We start from the raw sequence: 22,946 nt of genomic DNA on the forward strand, positions 1-22,946 counted from the left end.
TCTCAGGCCATTTCAACCCAGCTGTATTTTTATTACTTTCTCAAGGTCTGTGCTCACCTGTGATGCCATCCTCTGCTTGGTTTTATACCTTCTTAATGTCTGTGTTCATGAGTGGTTTCAGACAGACCAAGCGGTAGGCGTTTTAATGCGTTTAATTGTTTAATGTCAGTTTAGAGAGATTTCCCTTTTTGCCCAAATGCTGTTCATGATTAAGTGTAATTATGAACAACACTGCTGTTTTTATACTACTTCGGCATAGCAGTTAGGTTTAGCATCAGTGCTAATTTGAAGAAAAAAACAATTCAGAAGACTTCAATCTGCATTCCCACACATCCAGAAGTGCTCTCATGTGCTATTCAAAACTTGCCACAAGGCTGCGTGCTTATCTTCTTATTTATTTAATTTTTAAATATTAATTTAATATTAATTTATTTTATATTTATTATTTAATATTAATTAATTTTTTGCACTTTGGGACAAATGTGAGCAAGGGCAATTTAAATAATCCATACATTTTATCTTCAGCAGAAATATAGTACAGTACATATGATTCCCACTTTCCCACACATGTCCCCTCATTTTTCCATGATCTTTTCTCACATTTTTAAAAATACCTTTATTCTTTCTCACGTTCTTCTCTGGTCTCTCTGTGTCAATGGGAACACCAACATATTTAAAGTGTATGATTATACTGTTTTATTATAGAAAATGCTTGTGTGCACAAGCCAGAGGCCTTACAAAAACATATGCCATGATTGTTTTTATGGATTGTCTCCTTTAGACCATAATGGGCCACAGGGACATAAGAAGCACTGATTTGATTCATTTTTTCCTGCAAATTATAATTTCCCTGCAGGGGAAAAGCTCTCGTCAGCTCCTAATAGAGTTGGTAGGAGTTTTAATAGAGCAGCTCATGTTGATTGGTTGGCTGCTGACAGTATGGCATTTTTTATTACTATTCTCTTTCATAAATGTTTGTTTTATGCATTTGAGGAACTTTATTTATTTCTTTCTTTATTTAGAAATTTGAGTAAGCCAAGACTCATTATAATGAGTTGGTTCTTCAAAAGCACAGGTGCGTATAAAGATCAACTAAAAAACTCAGGACAAAGAATAGGCGTAAAATGACTGGGTTTCTTTTTTTATCCCTTACTTTAAATAACTGCAATTTGCTGCATCTATAGGATCAACTGAAGAAAAAAAGAAGGAAAGGAAAACCATCAGAATGAATCGGTTTCTTTGGTGTATCAGAGATCAAATGCCAGCGACACCGCATGATTACACTTAATCATTACTTTCTGATTTTTGTCACTTAAAAACTTAAAAGGTCTAATTGTGTGTAGGGCTATGAGTTTTATATACAGTTACAACTAGGCTATTTAAAGCAAATATTATGCTTTACTATAGCTACTATAAATTCTGGTAATTTGGCCACTTTTGAGAATGTGATATATATATATATATATATATATATATATATATATATATATATATATATATATATATATATATATATATATATCTATAATTCTCTGTAGGCGCATAGTAAGATTACTAGTCAGAGTTCGCTAAATAAATCACGTTTGGCTTTACGTGAGGCGGTTACTATAGCAACAGGCCGCTCCGCCGTTATATCAACATGGGACGGTACGTCAACAAAACAACCTAAAGCGTTTTATCACTTTATTATAATTGTATATATCCTTCACACATCACAAAAATGCTTGAGTTTTGTTTCAGTGTCTTCAGGATAGTTGAATATTAGCTAAACGTGCTAAAGGCGCCAAAAAGCCTCAGCATTTGCGCGCCATGAACTACTGACAGAAAAGGTAGACGGCCTGAAAGCCATTAATAATTAACATACAATAAACATTTCTTCAATAATGGTGTACGACTAACCGAAATGAAGTTTTTGCTGACAGGGCTAAACGTTCATTTTGTTCCATACCTGCTGGCGTGGTCGTTTAACTTGAGTATCCGAGTTTGGACCGAGCATTGAAAAGAGGAGGGAAGAGGGCATGTGACGTCACGAGCGGATAAGAATCTGATTGGCGGCTGAAATCCTTCATGCCTACGGACCCATCGGTCCTACAAAAGGTTCAGCTGTGAAACAGAAATAAATACAGAGGAATAAACTGACAGATCTACATGCCAATCACTGGGCACGTTCACATCAAAAGCTCATTTGATGAATACAGATATTTTGGGCAATATAGATCCTTTCATAAGTGCTTGAAATGAACGTCTGTCCGATACGTAACAAACGTGTAGAAAGCCGCAGAAGTCCATATGCATGCATTTCCCTCCCTCTTTTTTTGCTCTCTACCCTCTCATTCACTCTCTCTCCTTGCATGCATCACACACACACTCACACACACACGCTCCCTCGCATTTCGTGGGAGAAAGTAAGAAGAGGGAGAGAGAAAGAGAGAGACTGAGAGAGAGTGATTTGAAGCCTCTCTCTGCTCTCTCCGCTTTTCTGTTCACTCAATGGGGCTCTAGCATTAAGGGTTTCAAGCTGTAAAACTACATATTTATTACCCGTTCCCTTCGTTTTGTACATAACACAGATAACTTATTGAAGAACAAGGTGGGTGTGCGTTTCAAGAGTTTCTTAAGACGCACCAAGTCGAAGTTGATGTCAAAAGAACGAAAAGGCTAATTTGAAACTGTCCTGCCTTGTAGTCCAAACCAAACCGGTCAAAAAACTTGGGAACTATGGATATTCGGAAGAAGCGGAGGCCGTGGTGCATGGAGACCTCGTTCTTGCTCCTCCTGTGCCTTACTCTGGCACAAGCAGGTGAGCATTTTCCCTTTTTCTGTTTGTGTTTGTGGGATTTGACAGAAGAAACTGTAACGTGATTTATGTATTGAGGCATTTTTTTTTTTCCTCAATGCAACATTGGGTTTTTGGTGCGCTTTTACGCACGCCAGGTATCCACGAGATTACGCAGGTGATTGTGTTTTAGAGTTTCCGAGAAGATGCTTGAAACTTTTTGCTAAAGTATCTTCAGTTAAAGTGATTTAAGTGCATTGATTATGATACATCATGTTGGATCTAGCTGGCACTTGGTGAGCTCACATTAGCAGAATAAAAATTGGTTCGAGTCTCTTAAGCTGACACCACTTTTTCAACCTTTTTCAATTTGTCTAAGAACTGAATATGCACAAAAACAAAAACAGGCCCATGAGTTGAGCTCCAGGCCGCGTTGGCACACATTATGTGGCATCCCAGACGGTGGCATAGGATAGGACGGGCTTTCACCGACAGGGTTCACATCCTGGTTTGAGCTTCATTTTCAGAGCGCAGCATCTTGAGATGATGTGTTGTTAGTGCAAACAAAAGAAGACATTAATCATATCGTGAATGCAAAGTATATAGTTATTTTTTTATTATTATTATTAATTTTTTTTCACCAATTGTTATTATTGTTACTTTTTATTAATTACATGTCTCTCTGGAATGCTTGATTGTGATTGGTCAGTCTCGTATTTAGCGATCAAATATTTTTTTAATAATAATTAACTTACCGCGCCTCCGAAGCGTCGCTAGATCTTCGTGTTTTTTAAAAAATCATCTCTAAAAACAATATCTAATGCTGTTTTTTATTTGTTAATTTACAGCCGAAATAACACTTCAGAGTGTCCCAAAACATTAACTGCCGAGTTTTTTTTTTTTTTTTTTTGGCTGACTGGACATTTATTTCTTACATTATTCACCTGCTCTGTACTGTTATTTTTATTAATACGAGTGGGTTTTTTCGTCTTGATAAACGTTTTAAAACTTTTATCCAATGCGCTTTTTGTTGCAGTAGGTTTTTGTTTCTAAGTATAAAACGAAAAAAAAAAACCATATTTAGCATAAGAAAGCACCATATGCAATTAGTATTTTATTTTTATGTACCCCAACCGACCTAGACATTAATGTCTGCACATGATTATTATTTTTTTTATTTTTTATTATCTGATACGTGAATCGTCAGCTGCGCTTCTAGCGTTCACCACTAGTCGGTGAGTAGCAGCGCTCCAGATTCATGCTGCTTCTCCATCGACATTTCATTTACTGTAGAAGCACATAATCAGATACAGTACATTTTCACACCAGATTCTGGCAAATTTAATTGCTATTTAAAGCTTCTGGTTAAATGAAAAGGTCAACAACAAAAGGATCTTTTAGATGATGGCGTGCACCTAAAGTCCCTCAGGCATGGATGTAATTCCAGATTTCTGATTTGATCACTCATTTTTCTCTCCTTTCCCTCCCTTGTGTGTTTAGAGGAAGTCTGAATATTTGTGCTTCGCATGAGTAGGTTATTATTCTGCCCTGTGGTTTCACAGAGATGCAGTGAATGAGTTAGTGTCTCCGTGTGTGAGATCTCAGTGATATTTTGTGTAAACGCACACGTCTATTACACCTGGAGAATTTTCCACAGTATGCCAGTTTTAGGCCAGTGAATGTTTGCACTGTGAATATTCCACAGCTGCCTGCTGTTGCTGGATCAAAAACATCTAGGATTTTTAATACCAGAAACCAGATTATGTTGTTCAAAAACTGAACTCCAAAAAGTTATGCAAACCAAGCCACTATGTGGAATTCCATTTATATCTGCTAGTTATCTTCAAGCGGTCATCGTTGATCCATATTGTTAACTTTGGGAGAGCAGACAGACTTTTGAGAGCGCGGTGTTTTTTAGGTAGGGAATATTTATTTAACATGGATGTTCCTTCAACCTCATTTCAAAGGCAGCAGTCTCAAAGAGCAGTCTGTCTCACTTCTGTTAACCAAAACACCCTCAACCCAATGCAGCAATAATGAGGACTGAACTGGAGCCACTGTGAGCGAAGGAAAATGCCTGGAAAATATTCGTTGGGTTATATTTGCAGCCGCACGTGAGAAAAGGACCTGTCCTCATGGGTGTGTTCCATCATTCCTGACAATTTCAGGGAATGTCAGTGTGTGTTACTTACATTGCTAATCTTCCCATCCACTAACTTACTCTTGTCCCAAAGTGCATTGGAAATATGAGGGGCTGAGAGTTTAAACGGTGCCCTTCAGATCCCATCCATTAGATTTGTTGCAATTTATGTATGCATCGAAAGAGCATAGCGTTAACTATTATATTGTGCCTAACTTGGTATTTAATTTGTAACTGTCACGCATGGATGATACCTCAAGTTATTTGTTGTAGTGAGCTGTCCTACAGTTTTCTAAGGGATCAGCCCTATGCTTTTCGCTTCTGAGCAACCATTTCTTGTTATTATTTTCTCCATAACTAACAAACCAAAATAATCCTAGTGATTCAGCTCCAGTTGTAGGAGCCTTTTTCACACTCCGACCGCCAACAGGCCTCCAGAAAGCCTCACACTTCCACAAAATGGCTCTGGTGACAACAATACGGGTTCCTCTGGTTGAAAGAAGCATTGTGGTATGTCTTAGAGATGTCTTATGTCTTAGAGAGATAGCTAGTATCATGTCTTCAAGGCTCAGTCCACACAATCTTTTTGGAAAGGGTTGTTTTTAAACCTAAAAAAACAGAAAGTTGGCTCACACTGTTAAAAATAAAGGTTCCAGAAGGAAGGTTTAACACCAGTGCCATAGAAGATCCATTGTAGTTTCCCACATGAACCCTTCAGTGAAAAATTTAAATTTGTTTTTCGTAAAGGACATTTTAATAATCTAAAGAACCCTTTCCAACTTAAAAGAACCTTTTGTGGAATGGCCATTTTCCACTTGATCTTAAGGTCTCTTCATAGAACCACTGATGTTAATATAGAACGCTTTATTTTAAGAGTGTAATGTTGAGCCAATTAATACCTTAAATAGATCACTGTATCTCTCTTCCAGACATGCTTCAAACTTTCATTGCTTTATGCGGGACTGATTATTCCGGAAAAACAAAATCTTAAAAATGGAAACATGAAATGAAAATGCCTTTACCAGGATTGTTGTAGCAGGTTTCTCACAAGTTTCAAGGATAGTTTAAAAATAGTTTTTTGGGAATGCAGACATCTCACCACCAAGAGGGCCAAACTCATGCTCAAGCTGTTCAGCTAAATAGCACCACATCTGAAGGATGTCACTGAGCACATAATAATCAGCCTCTTCATTTTAGTCTTGCTTATTTTTTTATAACATGTCTCAGGGAATTTACATTTTTGTGCATGCCTTATGATCGTACGGATGTATCTGTCTACAGTTGTAAGCTGATGAAAGCTGTCTGTTTTCATACTTCTGTGCATTAGTTGTGTTAAGATCACAACTGATTATAAAGGTGACCAAGCTATTTGTCAGTAACCAAATTTAAGACTGATTCAGGTAACCATATTATCTTGGATTGCTATTTAATAGGCATTTAGTTTGAGTAATTAATTAGGTGAACGTAGATTTCATTTTTCTCCGTGAGTAGTGTATACTTTGTTTTACAGTGATGGGGGTCTACAGTAAGCTGTGGGAAAGTCTGTATAAACGCTCAATCTTTTTTAGTTAACATGATGTTTAATATAGTGGCCGTGTGGTCAGTCTATTCATCCTGGCAGTGGCAAGCAGAGGCGCATGAACACCACACACACACTGACTCATACTAAAGCCACCCTGGATCCAGAACACCCTGGCACCAGAATATATATATGTGCATTTTAGTTATTAGTATAGTATTATAATGTATTCAAGTTGAATTGAATAACTTTCTGGACTTGAACTGAATGGACACATTATTTAGATGGCACAAATGAACCGGCCTATTGTTTAGAGGTAGAAAAATTTTAAAAAGTACCATGTTTGTGTCATAAAAGTACTACATTTTTCAAGAAACAACCTTTATTCACTTCCCGGAAAGCATTCACTTGTCAGGCTAAACGTGCTTGTGTCAGCTTTAGCTTGGTTTTATTTTTTTAAACCTTTCTTCAAGATCAAAAAAAAACATCAACCACACTAACACACTTGGCAATCTGTGAACATTAAATACTCATTTGATATATATGTCTCATGTAACCCATATTATGCCAGGAGTTGGTACCTATTATGATGGCATAGCTGTCTGCATATTATAAATAAATCATAAATATAGAGAGCCATGATTTAAATTATAACCTCAGGGGAAGGCTTGTACAGACACGATAAACCTATTCGGGGTGGCGGGAGAAGATGAGCGAATGAGACAGGGGAGATTAGATCAAGACGTGGCTGTATGCGTTTAAATCTTCATGGCTTTGCATCTTTGAAGTTAAGTTGTATCAGTTTGTTGTCATCCAATTTGTGTGATACATTTGAATGGGTTCTTCTCATTGTTCAGAAAAAAAACAAAAAAAAAAAAATTGTTGGAACCTATCCGCCATCACTTCTTCATCCTCAATCTGTACCGGTACTGACTCAAAACAAGGGGATATTTGTGAGAAGTAAAGGTTGCGAGAGTTTTGAAAAATGGCAAGGGCTGTCAGGTGGTATGTTCACGATGCGTAGTTAGCACAGTTATTGAAGCTCACAACCGGAAGGAACTAGAACACCAAAGCTCAAAAGACCGAGAAGAAGATGGACGTAACCAATCTCCTGGGAATGTCATGGGGACCGAGTTCTGGTGATGGCAAGTTTGTTTAGGGGTCACCTTGACTGCTAAGGAACTTAATCTCTCGGGAATGTTGGTTCTTTGAGAGACATTGTCTGTTCCTGTGTTTGACGGGAATGTGTGAGCACACAGTGTTTTGTTTGTGTGAATGCATTGTGAGGAGGCATCCTAGGGACATGGGTGCCATTTACAAACATAACTAAGGCTCGTGTGACAAAAAAAACCGGTTTTTGGTTGTTGTGTTGATGAAGTTTAAACGCAGTAAGGTTTCTGTACTAAAAACAACATGTCTCAGCAGAAGAAGTGATGGACCAATTAGGTTGGGTTGAGTTATCAGCTTCTAATAAAACTATTTTGAGATTGAGGTTTTCTGACGCTTTATTGATAGAAAGTGCTTTTTTGTTTTTTATATTGGAGCAATTTTTAGATAAACGTAATCTCAATAAATTTGATTTGTACATTCATTATTTCAAAATATTATCATTCTATATATATTTTAATATAAATTAAATGACTATATAGTGTTGCATCTCAGTTTTTTTTTCAAATCTCTTTTGTCTACAGTGTCTTATTTGTTAGTGTGCAGTGCTTGAACTTATGACCAATTTTTGCTCATATTTGAGCAAAACGCTTCCTGTCTGGGCGTCTCCTTGTCCTTAATTTTATCCAATTTAGCTCGAGAGAAGAGCAGCGGACATACAGGAAATAGTGCTGTGGTCGCAGTGGGCTTAATAGATTGACATACACATTGTGCAGGTTGTTTCTTCTGGAACGCGATACAGTGACCAGAGGACTTTCTTTGTCTTTTTTAATCTTCTTTCTCACGAGTGTTTTTGAATTCAATTCTACCCGCTGGGAATCTTACGGAAAGCATTGCATTTTAGCTAGAAGCCCCATTTGTCCAGAGTACTTTCTGCACTCTTGAACCGCCTTCAGCCTGTTCCGTTTACGTATGGTACAATAGCTACTACTCTAGTCGTTATCATCTTACAAAACAAATCTGTCTATCTATTTTTTGCATATATAAATGTGTACTCACGTTCCTAATTTAGAATTTCCTTCATTTGTGGTTCGGGAATAGGAATTTGCTAGTTGCTAAATGCAAAAATGAATTAATACCCATTGTGGTAAACTACAACAGACCCATATTTGTGGTGGCAATGTGGTGTGTTATAGGGAGCAAAAAATAATGGAAGAGCATCATCGGAAAACACACAGCGCCTAAAATGAAAGGAAATAGATAGATTTGTCAATAGACTTTAGAAAGAGAGTTGGCGGACAGAGCCACGAACATGCGGTAACCATTCAAATACGCAAGTTGCAGAAATAGCACTTAAGACTTTTATAGATGAGTTTAAACATAGTTTTTCGACAGTAAAACTGTAGTAAACATTGGTGGGTCTGAGCGCAGATGGCATCAGGATTCACATGAATCCTATAACGGAGCAACAGACGTGCCAAAGAGACAATAGGCAAGATGGAACATAGACTTAACACATTTAAAAAACCCGTCTGGTGTGGGGTCTTGTGAAAGACGGTTCAACAGTCTGTTTGCACATCACATCGGAAAATGACGCTAACACATGGTTGCTGAGTTCGCCTAAACAAGTGCATGTATTTTGTATGGAAAATCATGTTGTTTCATTTTGCCTAAGGCTCCATTGGCTAATAGACAGAGATCGTTGCTCATTGAGCTCTCTTTGGATTATAAATGAAACAGAAACTGTACAATCTGAATTGAACTAATTATGTTTATAAATTTAATGACTGATGAAATACGTGTTAAAAAGTTTCTTGAATGCACTTTTTTATTATATAAAGTGATGAACTCTCTTTACTTGCTACAGATAAGATAGATGTTTTGCGGTGGCGCTGAAGTTGCCTTCCCCCCCCCCCCCCCCATCACTGAAGGTGTGCAGAAGGTCCCGGGGTGTCTGCGCCTCTCGACGGTCCGGCACTTAATGATAAGGCATACCAGCAAATCATAAGAAGAAATGCCCAGATCTCTGCTTCCCCAACCAAACAACGATTCCTCATGGTAAAGTTTTTTTAATATATGAAGCATTTGAAATAACCCTTCTACATTAAAACCAGATGCTGAAGGCATTCTCGTTTGGTCCATAGACACACCAGGGCACCTAAGTGTTCTTTATCTCTAAAATCAGCCTGTCGGATCATAGTTATCATTCCTATTCTTATCAACTATTTATCAGCTGGAATATTTTGGTTGTAATTTTTTCTTTTGTTTTTTGTTGCGACAGCTGTTTAAATATGCATTAGAAAGATATACTAGGTCTGGGTGTGAGAAATCGTTGTTAGGTCCCTAAACATGCAACTACTCCTCAAACGCAGGATGAGAGATGTTTCATTAGCTATGCCGAATGGTGGCATAGTTAAAAATAATTGTTAATGTTAGTAACCCCAATGGACTTTGTGTGCAATTTCTGCACGTTGGAGTCATGAGCATGTAGGCTTCTCCCAGACTGCACACTGTGTCATGTGCTTGAAAGTCACATATATTACTTTGTCTCAAAATGCTTCATGTGTTGGCTCCATTTTTTTTTTATTATTTATTTGTAGGACGTTTTCCGGAGAACGTCTCATCAGGACGCTGCGCTAAAGGCAAAGGCTGGTCTTTCAGGCCTTCCTGCTGTCAATTCTATCATGCGCAGGGTGTAACAGCAGCTCAGGTATAGAGGTGGGACGCTCGCCCATCTTCTTGTATGAGGACCAGAAAGCGCAAACCCGCCCCAGAGGACTAACCCACTGTTAAAAGGGGTCAACATGCTGACGGCAAGTCATGTACACCAATGCCTGCTGAGCCCATCAGCCCATCCAATTTCAAATATATTATAATCATTTGTGTGTTATGCAACCCTGGATGCTGTTAGTTTTCCAAGCAATGTCATATGTAACTGTAGTTTGAATAGTAAACATCACTTTATAGACTAAGAAATTTTGTATGCAGGGGCTGAAAGGTTCCTTACAGTCTATATTAATGGCTCTTGGCAAACACACAAATTATATACAGGAACTCTTTGTAACTATCTGCCCAGTTCACGCAAGTTAAACCTTCAATATCTCCTCTCGTCCTATAGGTGGCACCGCATTGCCATTTCTCTCTGTGCAGAAGAAGAACATCAGTCTGATCCTTGACTGCAAGAATCGTATTACAAAAACTCTGGCACGTAGCCACAAACCAGTCTTGGACACCAAGGGCATCACTGGTCTTTTGGAGCCCGTCTTCTTCTGGATGCGGAGGGAGGTCTTCCAGGTGTTTTGGTATATACGTGCAAGAGATATCAAGGATTTCTATTATAAGACATTCGTGATTGATAGATGACATTAGGAGTTCACCCCCAAACATTTTTGTCTGTAATCTTTACTCATGAATGTCTTTCTTCTTTGACTATGCAGATATTTGAGAACATCTGTTGTAAACAGGGTAGGTCCACCCTGACTTATAGACCTTTTCCATGCTGTCACTGTGGACAGCAACTGTTTGGTTACAAGATTCTTCCGGGGACAAAAAGTATCTTCTTTGTGTTCCGCAGAAGACACGAACTTCATATGGTGTAGAACACGATGTAGTTAAATTATAACAGAAATTGTCATTATTGGGTGGTGAAACTACCCCTCTTAAGAATGTTGTTAGTGTAAATGTGTGGAGTTTTTTAAATTGTAGCCATGAACTGAACTTTAAGTTATGGTCCTGTTATAGGACAAGGAAAAGGTAACAAGAATTGTCAACATGAAATCAAAAACTGATCTTATTTCACTTTGTTAATACACAATTCCTGACTTTAAGGAAACCAATAAGGTACATATATTATATATATATATATATATTATATACATATATCTATCAAATTTAATGATGGTGAACATTTTTAAACCTTTGCAGGAGATTCTCAACAAGATGGCTATCAAAAGGTTTTCTTTCTGTATCTGTCTGCATGAAATCTCACAACAGATGTTACTGAGATATTGTGGACATCATCGCAGTGTTTTCCGATTTGAAAACGATAACATGCTTAGTTGAATACAAAATCTCATCAAAAGCCTGCAAGTTGTCAACTTTGAAATAACTAAACTATGAAATCATTTTTACCAGGCACTTTCCTTGTTTAAATGCCCACGTGGACACGAATCCAGCACAATGCTTGATGTATCAAAATTAAGTACTAGTCTTACATTTTCTTGTGTTGAAAATTCGTACTTACTCTAAATATGTCTCAGAAAACCCAGGGTTGCAAATGTCATTTTATTTTGACTCTTACATTCCTCCTATATGGTATAATCAGAACAATGTGAGACAGTTCTGGTTGCAACTTCACTTATTGCTATTCAAAATACACTTACAATAATAAAAAAGAGAAAAAGAAATCTTGCACAATACTTAAATGCGCTAGTATACACAAATTATCTGACTTTCGACCCTCGGTAAAGCAAACTTGATACTTCTTCAACGTACTGCGGTGTTAAAGTGACATCTCTTCTTTTTCTGATGCTTCTCTCCAGGCGTGAAGATCCAGCAGCTGATGAATCGCCATCACCACATCTCAGGCTGCCTTTGACTTCTGTGAGCACAACAGCCCCGACTGTGACTCCCCTCTGCCAAAGTCCAGTCCCAGGTGACCCAAAACAGCTACCGTGAGTACCACAGCAGCACATGGTTCACAATGCCAGGCAAAGTGTCATGATAGTCAAGATATCACAAAAACAGAGTTTCACTTAACTTCTCAATGCATCAGTGTTATATCTAAACGTTTTTGCTTATGCCCAAAAACAGCACCATCATACCAATATTTGCTGTAGATTCTGCCTTGATTCATACATCATGCCATCAAAAGTTGCATCTGGTATTTGACTTGGATCTGGACGTGCCGATAAAGCTGGAATAAGATGGGCCCCAAGCCAGATATTGTAACTGTTTAATAACAAAATGCATCTCACATCAGAATGCAAGCTAAATCTTCATGGAACAACATTCACGAAAATCTAGAATTTATCTTGTCAAAGCACATTAGGATCATTGTTCACCTACCGTATAATAAGCCCCCTCAGTGAAGTCAGGGTACACAACACTGTCACTGCTGCAACACATTTTGCATACATCCACAGCTCGTCCCTCATCCATCAAAGCTGCTCTGTCTTAAAGCAGTCTCAGTTTATCATTAGTGCATGAGGCGCTCTCTTCTTGACGAGTTATGCTTTACAAAGTACAAGAGGAATCTCACTGCAAAGTTTAGATCAAATTGAAAACATAACAACCTGGAAGGAGCTTTATTACAGCTCATAGGGCCCCCACCCAAATGGTTAAAGGATATAAATTTAGTATGTAGTTTTTATGATTTATTTTGAGTTTCCTTTCTTTTTAAAGTTTGTTGTTTTGTTATGGGTAGATAGTTATTATCTATAATCTGTCTATGTGGTTTTATATATGTTATTATAACATCAACTATTTTTAGTTTTAATACATCAGCTTCCGTTAATTGAAATCAATGAAAATGTTCCATAGCTAAACAACAAAAAAGTTATCGTTATTAAGGTTTTTTTTATATCTTTTATATAGCTCGGAGGTAATGTTTCTTTGATTTCAAAATAACTAATTGTTGTTTTATTTGTTTTTAATGTTATGGTTTTTTAGTTTTAGTTTTGCCTTTCAAATTTAGGTTTATTTACATATACTAACCCTGAGACGGAACATACTGATAAACTACTCCAACGGATCACATAAATAGTTCTATTTATTACAAACGGCTTTTACCTTTTATAATGGCTTCAAGCACAGTTCATCACAATCTGATCTTGGGTGTGAAAATTCTATTTTCTAAACATTGAATCTTAATGCTGAAACTGCACTATATCAGCTTTATTTAGCTTCTTACTGCCCACAATATACCCTTGTGTTAGCTTTTTCAGATGAATGCATTGTTCTTGTTCATTGAAGCTCTCACAGGTGTTTTGCCAGGAACGCACAGTAACATCTGAGTGTACTCACAAGACAACGAGTCTGAGGAACAAATGATGGTAAAAACTCATGTTGTTTTTTTTTTTTCCTTTCATCTTGCCCTCATTTCTAGTTCCTAAATTCACTTAGTCCTATCCTTCACTTTTTCTCCTCTCTTCCCTATTATTTCTCATTCGTGTTCTCTCCCAAAGTCTTCTTTTTTCCACCTTGTCATTTAGCCTTCATTGTCTTTATCGTCACTCACAGCCTCTCTCTCTCCTCCCTGCATTCCATGGCTTCACTGACCTCCTCTCTCTCCCCCCATGTCTCTCAGTACTTTGATGAAGAGCGGGATGATTAGAATACCACTAGTATTATGAAGGAACTACGAGTCTGTCCTCCATCCGTCCCAAGCGGTGACAGCACCAAAGAGGTAAGCGTAGGGACAGGAGCGGTAAGGAACACAAGGTCGCCGATAATGGACACACAAAGATGAATCAGGAACGAGAGTGAGACATGAAGACTCGGTTTACATACCCTGATTTGTGGGTAAGCATGATACAGGTGCTAACAAGGGAGAAACGCAAGTATTGCTAAACATTTCAATAGATTTTTCTAATTTTTCTATCTGCATTTTCTGTTGGTTTCTAACACATCCCTCTGACACAAACAGTATATAACAACAAATTTAAATGAGGTTTATGCTAAAAAGAAGACAGCAGGTGTACCAAAAAACGAAACATACGTTTATACATTGCTTCTCAAGTAAACAATTATTTTAAGGATGTTTACTAGAAAACAAGATTAAATATTTATTACATTTAAAAAAATGGCAGTGTATACTGTGACTGTAGCCTTTGGTTTTGGGTGATGCATTCATAGCAGGAAAATAGACATCAAAATATAGATTAAAACACAATATAGTAAGCTAATAAAAGAAATAAAGAACACCAATATGAAGTCAGTATGCAAATATTTCTATGACATTGCTGTGCATTCAAATTTAAAAAAAATTATAAATTTCTTTAAATGTATACATTTTACAAAAACTAATTGGACACAGGGTTTAATATGAAACTCACCTCTCTCTCTTTCAAATTGAATACTTTCATCCTCTCTTTTCTGTTCACTCCTGTCTCACCTTGTCATGTGATGTCCCACCTCTTTCCATTTTCCGAAGGGGGTCACCTCGTTTCCTTTGTCGCCCATCACCTGTCACACTATTATATTGATGTTGTTTGTGTCATTTACATGTTGTCCTTTGTCATATATTTGTACCCTAGTATAGTGTCAGAATGTTTGTGTTGGTCAGTTTATGATTGTGTGTATGTGGATTTTTAAGGGGCACTGGAGGTTCAACACACGCACTAGCACACACACACACACACACACACACACACACACACACACACACACACACACACACACAAACACACACACACTATATCGCAGATCATGGCCCCACTGTGTTAAACCAACAGCTCTAGAGAAAGAGACAGAAATATGATTTATTAAACAGAGAAGGTAGTCGGCCCCTATGAGTACTCCAGGTACCTAGTAAGAATATTATCTACCAGAAATGCATTTGGTATTTTATTTATAAATGTATGCTGTATATAAAATTGTTTTGGTCAATTTAGAAGTTAATGTTGTCCATTTTTTCATTTGTTTTATATATTTAAATATTTAATATTTCGCACTATAAGCTTGTAATTTTGTCTTTCGAAGGTCCATCTTCTGATTATTCGCACTAGGTCTACTACGTCAAAAAAAAAAAAAACAAATTTTGACCATTCTATTTACTGAGGTGCCATGTGAAGCATGAGCTCAGGAGGAGAATTAGTACACTCGTATTGTCTGTGAACGGGTGATAAGCACGTAGTTCTCTAAGGCTGACATAATACTCAATTAACAGGATTTTTTAAAGAACCCCACTTCCATTCGTTGCATGGCATTACTCTTCTTAAATCTGGTTTTCAGCCCTTGTGTTTTTGCATGTTTTCACACGTTTCGCCCTGTTTGGTGTGAGTAACAAAACTTGTGAGTTCGCTTGGTGTCTTGTGTCACTTGATCTGTTCATCATGTACAACGAGCGTCTAGTGTCTATGTGTTTATTCATATCCATATCTCTCTTCACTTTATAGGTTTACTTTCACTCTTTGGCCAAGATTGTACTCTCACTTATTTGTAGTGCTGTTTTTTCTGGCCCTGTGGGACAGTCATGTCTTTATCGAGTCTATGCAGCTCAAAAAAAAAAAGCTATTTTTTGTGTTTTACTGTGAGTATAGTTAACCTATACCTAGTTTAATTTAGCTCTGCATGTGTCAACTTGAGGATTAGTCTTCATTAATATGCCTGTGTTTATTTTCTCTGCAGCTTGTGTGCTTATCATCTGAAATCTGGGTAGTCTACGCCATCTATTCCTTTCACATTGATTGGTTTATAATATTTGAATCAGTATTCAGATTTTTTGTTATGTACTTGCTGTTTTCTTAAATGATTTGCTAGCAATGTCATTTTAATGGGATTATGAATGGTGCATTATGACTATCTCCCTTCCTTTCCCTTTTAATATCCCTCTCTTTCTGTGCAGTTGGGCAGCACAGTGTACCAGCCATGCATCAGTTTTATCAGCAGATGCTATTTGAGCAAATCCTTTCCCCAGTGCCTCCACAGCGTTACATCCCCATGGGAAGGCGCAACATGCTGCTTTTTTTACTGTGGAGATTGGCATTATTGGAGAAAACAGTATCAAATTATTTACATTCCTTTATAGGTATGATTGAAGTACACATGAAGTCTAAACTTATTTAAATTAATATAAACAACTAAATCTGACTTAGCTTCATACTGTATCCGAAGTCAATGCCAGTGAAATCTCAGTCTCAGTCATTCAAGCGTCTTAATTTCATTGTGTTTCTCTCTCTCTTTTCTTTCCATCCCCACTGCTTTCTAATCCCACCCATCCCTGTCTCTCTCTCTCGACCACTCTCTTTTCATCAATGCTGACCTGACACCTCCGCTTTTAAATAAAAACAATATTAATCAAATAGGAGGAAAAGGCGAACAAGCGGCAAAGCTGATATGATAAGCCAAAAACTGCCCCAGACCAAAGCTGCTCCAGCTAAACCAGCCAAAACCTAAGCCAACTCCAAAGCCGAAGGCCAAACCTGCTTACTCACAAAATCTTGATCTCAAAGATCAAAACCTACTTTTAGCTTCTAAAATAGCATCCAAACCGAATAAAGCAACACGGCCCCAAAGGTTGATAACAAAGAAGGCAAACAGCAATGGAAAAAATAATGGTCAAGCTAAAGAAAATGGTAATGGAAATGGCAAAAGCAATGGGAATGGGAAAGATGCTAATGGTAAGGCTAAGGCTGGCAGCAATAGCAAAGCCAGCAACAATGTAGCAAGGAAGGCATCTGTAGAAAAAAAGTAAAATGGAGAAGCTAAAGCTAATGGCACTGGTGCGAAAACAGTGAAGACTGAAAAGGCAGCAGTGACCATTCAAAGTAACAGTAACAAAGAAGTCAGAGACCACACCACAACCAGCCAAAGACAGGCAAACAAAAGCCAATGCAGTACCTACAAAAGCCAAAAGCGACCAAACCTGTGCTAGAAAAGGTTCAGACCAAAGTCAGCGAAACTCAAAAAAAGCCCCACCCACGCGCCTTTTGCCTCTCCCTCCAAAGACTAAGGTCTTGCCCAGATATCAATAACTGTCAAATCAATGTCCAAAAATTTCCACCCCTTCGACAAGGCTGCTTTTAGCGAGTGGCAGGACCATGTCTTCTCCAGAAATACCCCAAGAAGAAACCCACCAATGGTTATCAGCAGGTACAAAAATCAAGAGCTTGCGTTGGCTTTCCAGAGCTGCATTTCCAACCTTCGCCATCCTGGTAGTCCTGGACCGCATTCATAAAGTATCTCAAAGAAATTGTTGATCTGGGATTTGTCTTCACTGAAAATGTCGAAAGATCTCAGATGCAACACATACTCTGGTATGCTTTGTGAATAAGGTCCAACATCTTGCCTTTCAGGTTTTACATACTGTACATTTAAGGTATTAATGTCATTCAAAAACAGAATCAGGAAGGCATGAAAAAAAAAAAAGATTTTTAAATTACAGTCTTTTGAACTTTTTACTTTTCACTCAGTGTGTAAAACCATAAAGGTATCATGAGATTGACCAACTGCTTGAGGTTGGAGACAATACAGAACCCACTGGATCTCCTCCACCCCTTTCATACATCAAATGATCTGAGAGATCATTAGAAGGATATGATAAGCTGTATAGACTGCAAGCCATCACCAGCATGGCTATTTGGCACGATCTTTTGTCTGTCTCTCTTTCTACACTCCAAATCTACACTCTCTACCCGGTTAGTTTTTAGGAAAGTAGATTCTTAGGCAATGCCTGATTAGCGCATATGATCAGTTAAGAAACATCAGAAGTCCTTAGCCCATTGGAGTCACCGGTAGAGAGCTCAATGTTACACGCTGACACAATCGGAGCCCCCTTTCTGTACGTCCCGCTCTATGATTTCCAGCCTGTTTCTGCTCTTTTTGCGTAGTGTTTGTTAAACGCTGTCCTGTCAGTGAATATATGAGATGAAGCAGTTCACAGAGAAAATATCCCGTTTAAAACAAGCTGACTCTGTGATGCTGCACCCACATGATGATCAACTCTTTCTGTCTCTTGTTGAAGATCTGAAATTGTGGACAAATGTCCGAAAGTTGTTTACTAATGCTGTCAGTTGTGTTTTCAATGGTCTGAGACTATTGAGGCCAACATCAACAACTTTTAAGTCAAGTTTTGACCCAACTATATTTTATCCTTGACATGGCAAAGTGGCTAATTAAACCAAATCAGGTTGAAAGGAAAATCTGGGACGGCAAATCTTATAAGTCTTTCACAATGTAAAGGCTTATTACAGATTTTGATTCCAGCTGCAAAGGTTTCCTAGTCTGATTTTACTATGACTCTGAGATCCACCTCAGGTTTTTGTGTGTCTATTGGCAAAAAAACACATTGATCTTGCCCCTTTCTCTAAGTTCATCCAGACCTGAGCTTGTTTCATACTAATCAATCTCTCCCCTTCAAATCTGGCTTACCCTCCTCCCCCAACCCCTCCCACCTCTCGCCTCCAATCAGGACGAGATCCTGCTGATTCAGAGGCTGACCACACCCCCACAGACACCGACATATTACTACAGTGAAGAAGAGGCAAGCCCACAGCCAGAGAGTGGATCTTGACTGGATAAGAAACCATTAACCAGGTAACCCACACCCAGATATCTGAGAGACATGGAGCTGAAAACAGTCTCTCAGTTACTTAAACCATTACACTGGAGGTGAGACCAGCCTGTGTATATTTTGCATCTTAACAATGAACCATCCTGCAGCCACCTTTGCCATGATAAGTGCTGTAGATTTAAATAAAAAAATGAATGCATAGCATCCATTTTTATCAGATATCTTTGTGATTCTAAAATTACCTCAAGATTTTCTTTTCTGTTTCTATGTCAAACTGACATGACACCATCTTAACATAAGAACAGAAATCTTGAGAAACAAAAGAAATGGTACAATAATGGAATGAATACTCATGCATTCATTGCTGGAGACAGCTTCTTTTGAAGGATATTTTTTGGGAATGCAGACACTGTCCATATGTAAGATTTTAAGAAACTGGTAAACTTTACTTTGAGCAGCTTAGTTGGATTCTGGATAGACCTTAACTTAAAAATGCTTCTTCTTAATCTAGAGTGGTACTTTTTTGAGGTCAGGGTTTGTATTTAAGAATAAACAAGATATTTAGGAATAGTTTGGAAATGGACATGGCCAGAACATTTAAATGAAAGAGTCAACAATACAATGGTAAGAGACTATAGGAAGTAGTGCTTTAGTTTTTTGTCTCCAAGAGTAAGTGTATTTACCCATAGACCTGAGTAGATTCTGTGGCCTCATTTTGAAATTAATTAATTGGATTTATTAGCAATGTTTGGAAATTGCACCAGAAAAAATATTTCAGGAACATCTTGAGGCACAACGCTCATAATTATGGTCACACACATCTTTGCTAAGTCAAATGCCTTGATGATGGAGAAGAAATGGATCACTTTCTTAAGGACCGCTCCACATCAAAGGATGATAACTCGTAACTATACATTTTTAATAATCATTCTTATTTTTACCTTTACAACACAACTATAATAGTAACAACACAGTTGAATGACATCATTGGAATCACTATCAGAACGTTTTTTTCCCAAATGATGAACGATAATAAGTAGAATACCATCCTGCTTTAAAGAGCTTGGAAAGTATCTGCATGCGATTATAATAAACAGGGCCCGGTTCCCCAATAACGCTCAATCTTAGCGTGCTAAGAAGACTCGAAAGATATATCTTACCAAAGTTGTTTATGTTCCTAAGTGTGTTCCCCGAAATGCTCGTCATAGGAAGCTTCTTAAGGCTAGCTTCCTCTCACGTTCGGCGTTACAAATCGCTGTCCCAAGTGAAGGTGCTGAATAAGTTAGCATCGATTGCTCAGGAGTCGATTGCACTTCAGCAGCGAAGGTGCATTATAGGCGTTAAGAAAGACAAATACGTTCTATGCAAATGAAACATTCCTCAAATTATTCCAGTAAACATTTATTTTAACATAGTTTAAGTTATCCTCAGAAATATAGACTAATGAAATTAAATTATCAAATCTTCAGTAATATGTTCACATCGATATGTTGTGGCCGGGTAGACAAGCTGGTATCCTAAGCTAATCATCCACCTCTCCTTATCCGTTTGTAGCCACTTGTGCCGCTTGTTGACATGTGGGTTTAACGACTTTATGTAAAAATTATGTAATACTCTTTATATTAATGGTAAGGTGCGCACTTCACAATCAAATTCCCCAGATGTAATCAGGCATGGCATGAGAGGGGCTGATGACAGTGTGGTGGACTTACCTCCACACCGTAGGTCTCTAGCTTTAGGCCGTAGCCCTCTCCACGACCTCGATGAAGCTCCTGTAGCAAAAAATCTTGGCTGCTGCAAGCAGCTGGACTTCAGGGCTTAAAGCAAAATCCGCCGTATTAGCCTGGCAAGCGCAGGTCTGAGAAGGTCCAGCAGCTCCATAATGGGTTGTCTTGGGAAGCGAAATTTTTTTTATATAGCCCACATCAGGCAAAAAATGTCAAAAGGGCTTAAAGTTTTGCAGAATAAAAAACCGAGCTATGGACTGAAACGGCTCATACGACCGAGGCGCAGTCTTTGATTCAATACAAGGACACGCTTACTGGACACCACCATGCTTACCCATTTATAGATCTTAGCCATTTAGAGCCAAATTGTTTGCCAGATTTTAATTATCAAAAATGATTGCCAATTTAAAGCGCCTTAATGACATTAATGAAATGGCCTGGGCTAATTACCACCATATTAGTTCTGATGCAGAATAAAGTCAACTTCATAAATAGGCCTGTATCCATTGCGAACATATTTTATTATTAGTCTTAAAATGTCCATAATAAAATCATTGTTGAGCCACAACGTTGTTTTTTGCTACAGGGAGCTTCATCGAGGTCATGGGAGTGGGCTACGGCCTAAGCAAGACCTATGTACATTGTCAACATACCATAGTTTGACTTGTACTGTGCTGCGCTGATTTCTAAAGACTGCTGCACAGTGGTGGCGACTAGTGTCTTGAGCTCAAACAAGCGGCTAAGAGAGAGCTTCTACTTAATGGTCCAGACCCCAACCTTATGAAAGTGTGGACTTATGGAGAAGATATACTTAGCGTAAATGGCGTGTGTCGGGAATGCGTGCCAAAACGTTAAGAGAGAGGTTAAGGAATAGGTTAAGAACTACTTAGCGATAAGAACGTTTTGGGGAACCGGGCCCAGAACATTATCATCTATTGGTGTGGATGCTAATATGATTAATGTTACAGTTATTTTTAAAGTTATTGTTCTTGGTGTGAACAGGCCTTCAGACTGAACAATAAAGTGGTAAATAAGACTATTAATTCATGGGGTAAAATTCGACATGAAGAAGACTGTGTACTGTGTGTATGTGTCTGTAAACCTGTGCCTGTGTCTGGATGTTTGCCCCTCTCTCATATCTGTTTTACAACAGGTAAGATCTATTATTCTGATTATTCTTTTTCTTTGCCTTCTAATTTCCACCTTCCCCTCTATTTTCCTATTTTCTATTCATTTCTGCCCCCATCACAACATATAATCTTCATTCCTCCAAAAACCATTCCACTCCACCATACCCTATGCTCCAATGGTACGGGCCCAGGTTGGACGAGACTGTTGGTGCTGCGGAAGTAGAGGCACCAAAGACAGGTGGTGAAGGGGTGTCCTCAAACACCAGCAATGAGCCCTTCACTGAGGAGTACATTACAAGCGACTTGGAACAAAGGAGGTATGACTATTCCTACAGGGACTACAATGAGCCCATCATTCGAAAGCAAGTAGGGGAAGACACCTTTGGCCCTGCCCTGTCCGCTGTGACAGATGAGGGAGGCTGTAAGTTACCTTGTGCTGTTCCAGCAATTCACTTTAAAGCTATTTGAGGAAAAGCTTAATATTGAATTGCAGATGGCTTTAAATCTGTGCAGAGGAATCAAGGAGTTGTTAAGACCAGCTAAGCGCTGGTGCTGGTCTAAATACTGGTCCAAAAAAAAAGAGAAACTTGAGCTCCTGGGTTAATGCCTAGACAGAAATTTAAGGTAGAATGTGATGAACAATGAAATACCTATTTGAAGACTAGCTTTCCCTGGTTTCCTTTACTTTAAAAGGCACCTCTAGAATTCATATAATAATTGGCAAAAAAAAGTATTTTGTTATAAATATTGTTTATATTTAAGAAAACTGGACATTGTTGATCAAAATGTGTTGAATATGACTATCAAAGTATCGACATTGCTTAGCAACATGTTAAAGTCAAAACTTTTGTTCGTAGTCAACAGATAGTATTTTTGAATTGGTGTTCATTTTTTATATTTTCACGTTTTCCATTTTAAGTTGCAGTAATTATACGTACTTTGTCCAATTTTTTATTTTCTTTTTTGTTTAATATATTGTTTTTCTTTATTACAATTTGTATTTTGTATTGATTTAACTTTATTTTAAGTTTTCGTTTTGTACTTGAAAGGAAACATTACAATTTTAGTGACTTTTATTTATTTTATTTTATATTATTTTAGATTTTTTCATCTATAGGGATATTTGTATTTCCGCTTTTTATGTCAAATTTTGACCATTTTTTTTTTTTTCTTTTTTTCATTTTTCATTTTAGTTAATGCTGGTAGCAAAGTTGACACGCAAGGCCCTGCTCACCTGAGGTTTTGAAAGGAGAAACTTCCAGAGTCAACTAATTTGCATTCTGTGTTTACTTAAGACTAATCAAATTGCTTAGC

The 22,946-nt window shown here is 37.9% G+C and overlaps 1 protein-coding gene and 1 pseudogene across 1 annotated transcript in view; both read left to right on the plus strand.

The window, feature by feature from the left end:
- The window catches only part of LOC109058809, a 726,037-nt pseudogene that overhangs the window by 440,807 nt on the left and 262,284 nt on the right, over positions 1-22,946 (plus strand).
- The window catches only part of LOC109045202 (solute carrier family 39 member 4), a 668,471-nt gene that overhangs the window by 257,496 nt on the left and 388,029 nt on the right, over positions 1-22,946 (plus strand). The gene's annotated exons all lie outside the window — the stretch shown is intronic.

The sequence above is a fragment of the Cyprinus carpio genome, chromosome B19 (genome assembly GCF_018340385.1).
Source record: "Cyprinus carpio isolate SPL01 chromosome B19, ASM1834038v1, whole genome shotgun sequence".
Taxonomy (NCBI): Eukaryota; Metazoa; Chordata; class Actinopteri; order Cypriniformes; family Cyprinidae; genus Cyprinus; species Cyprinus carpio.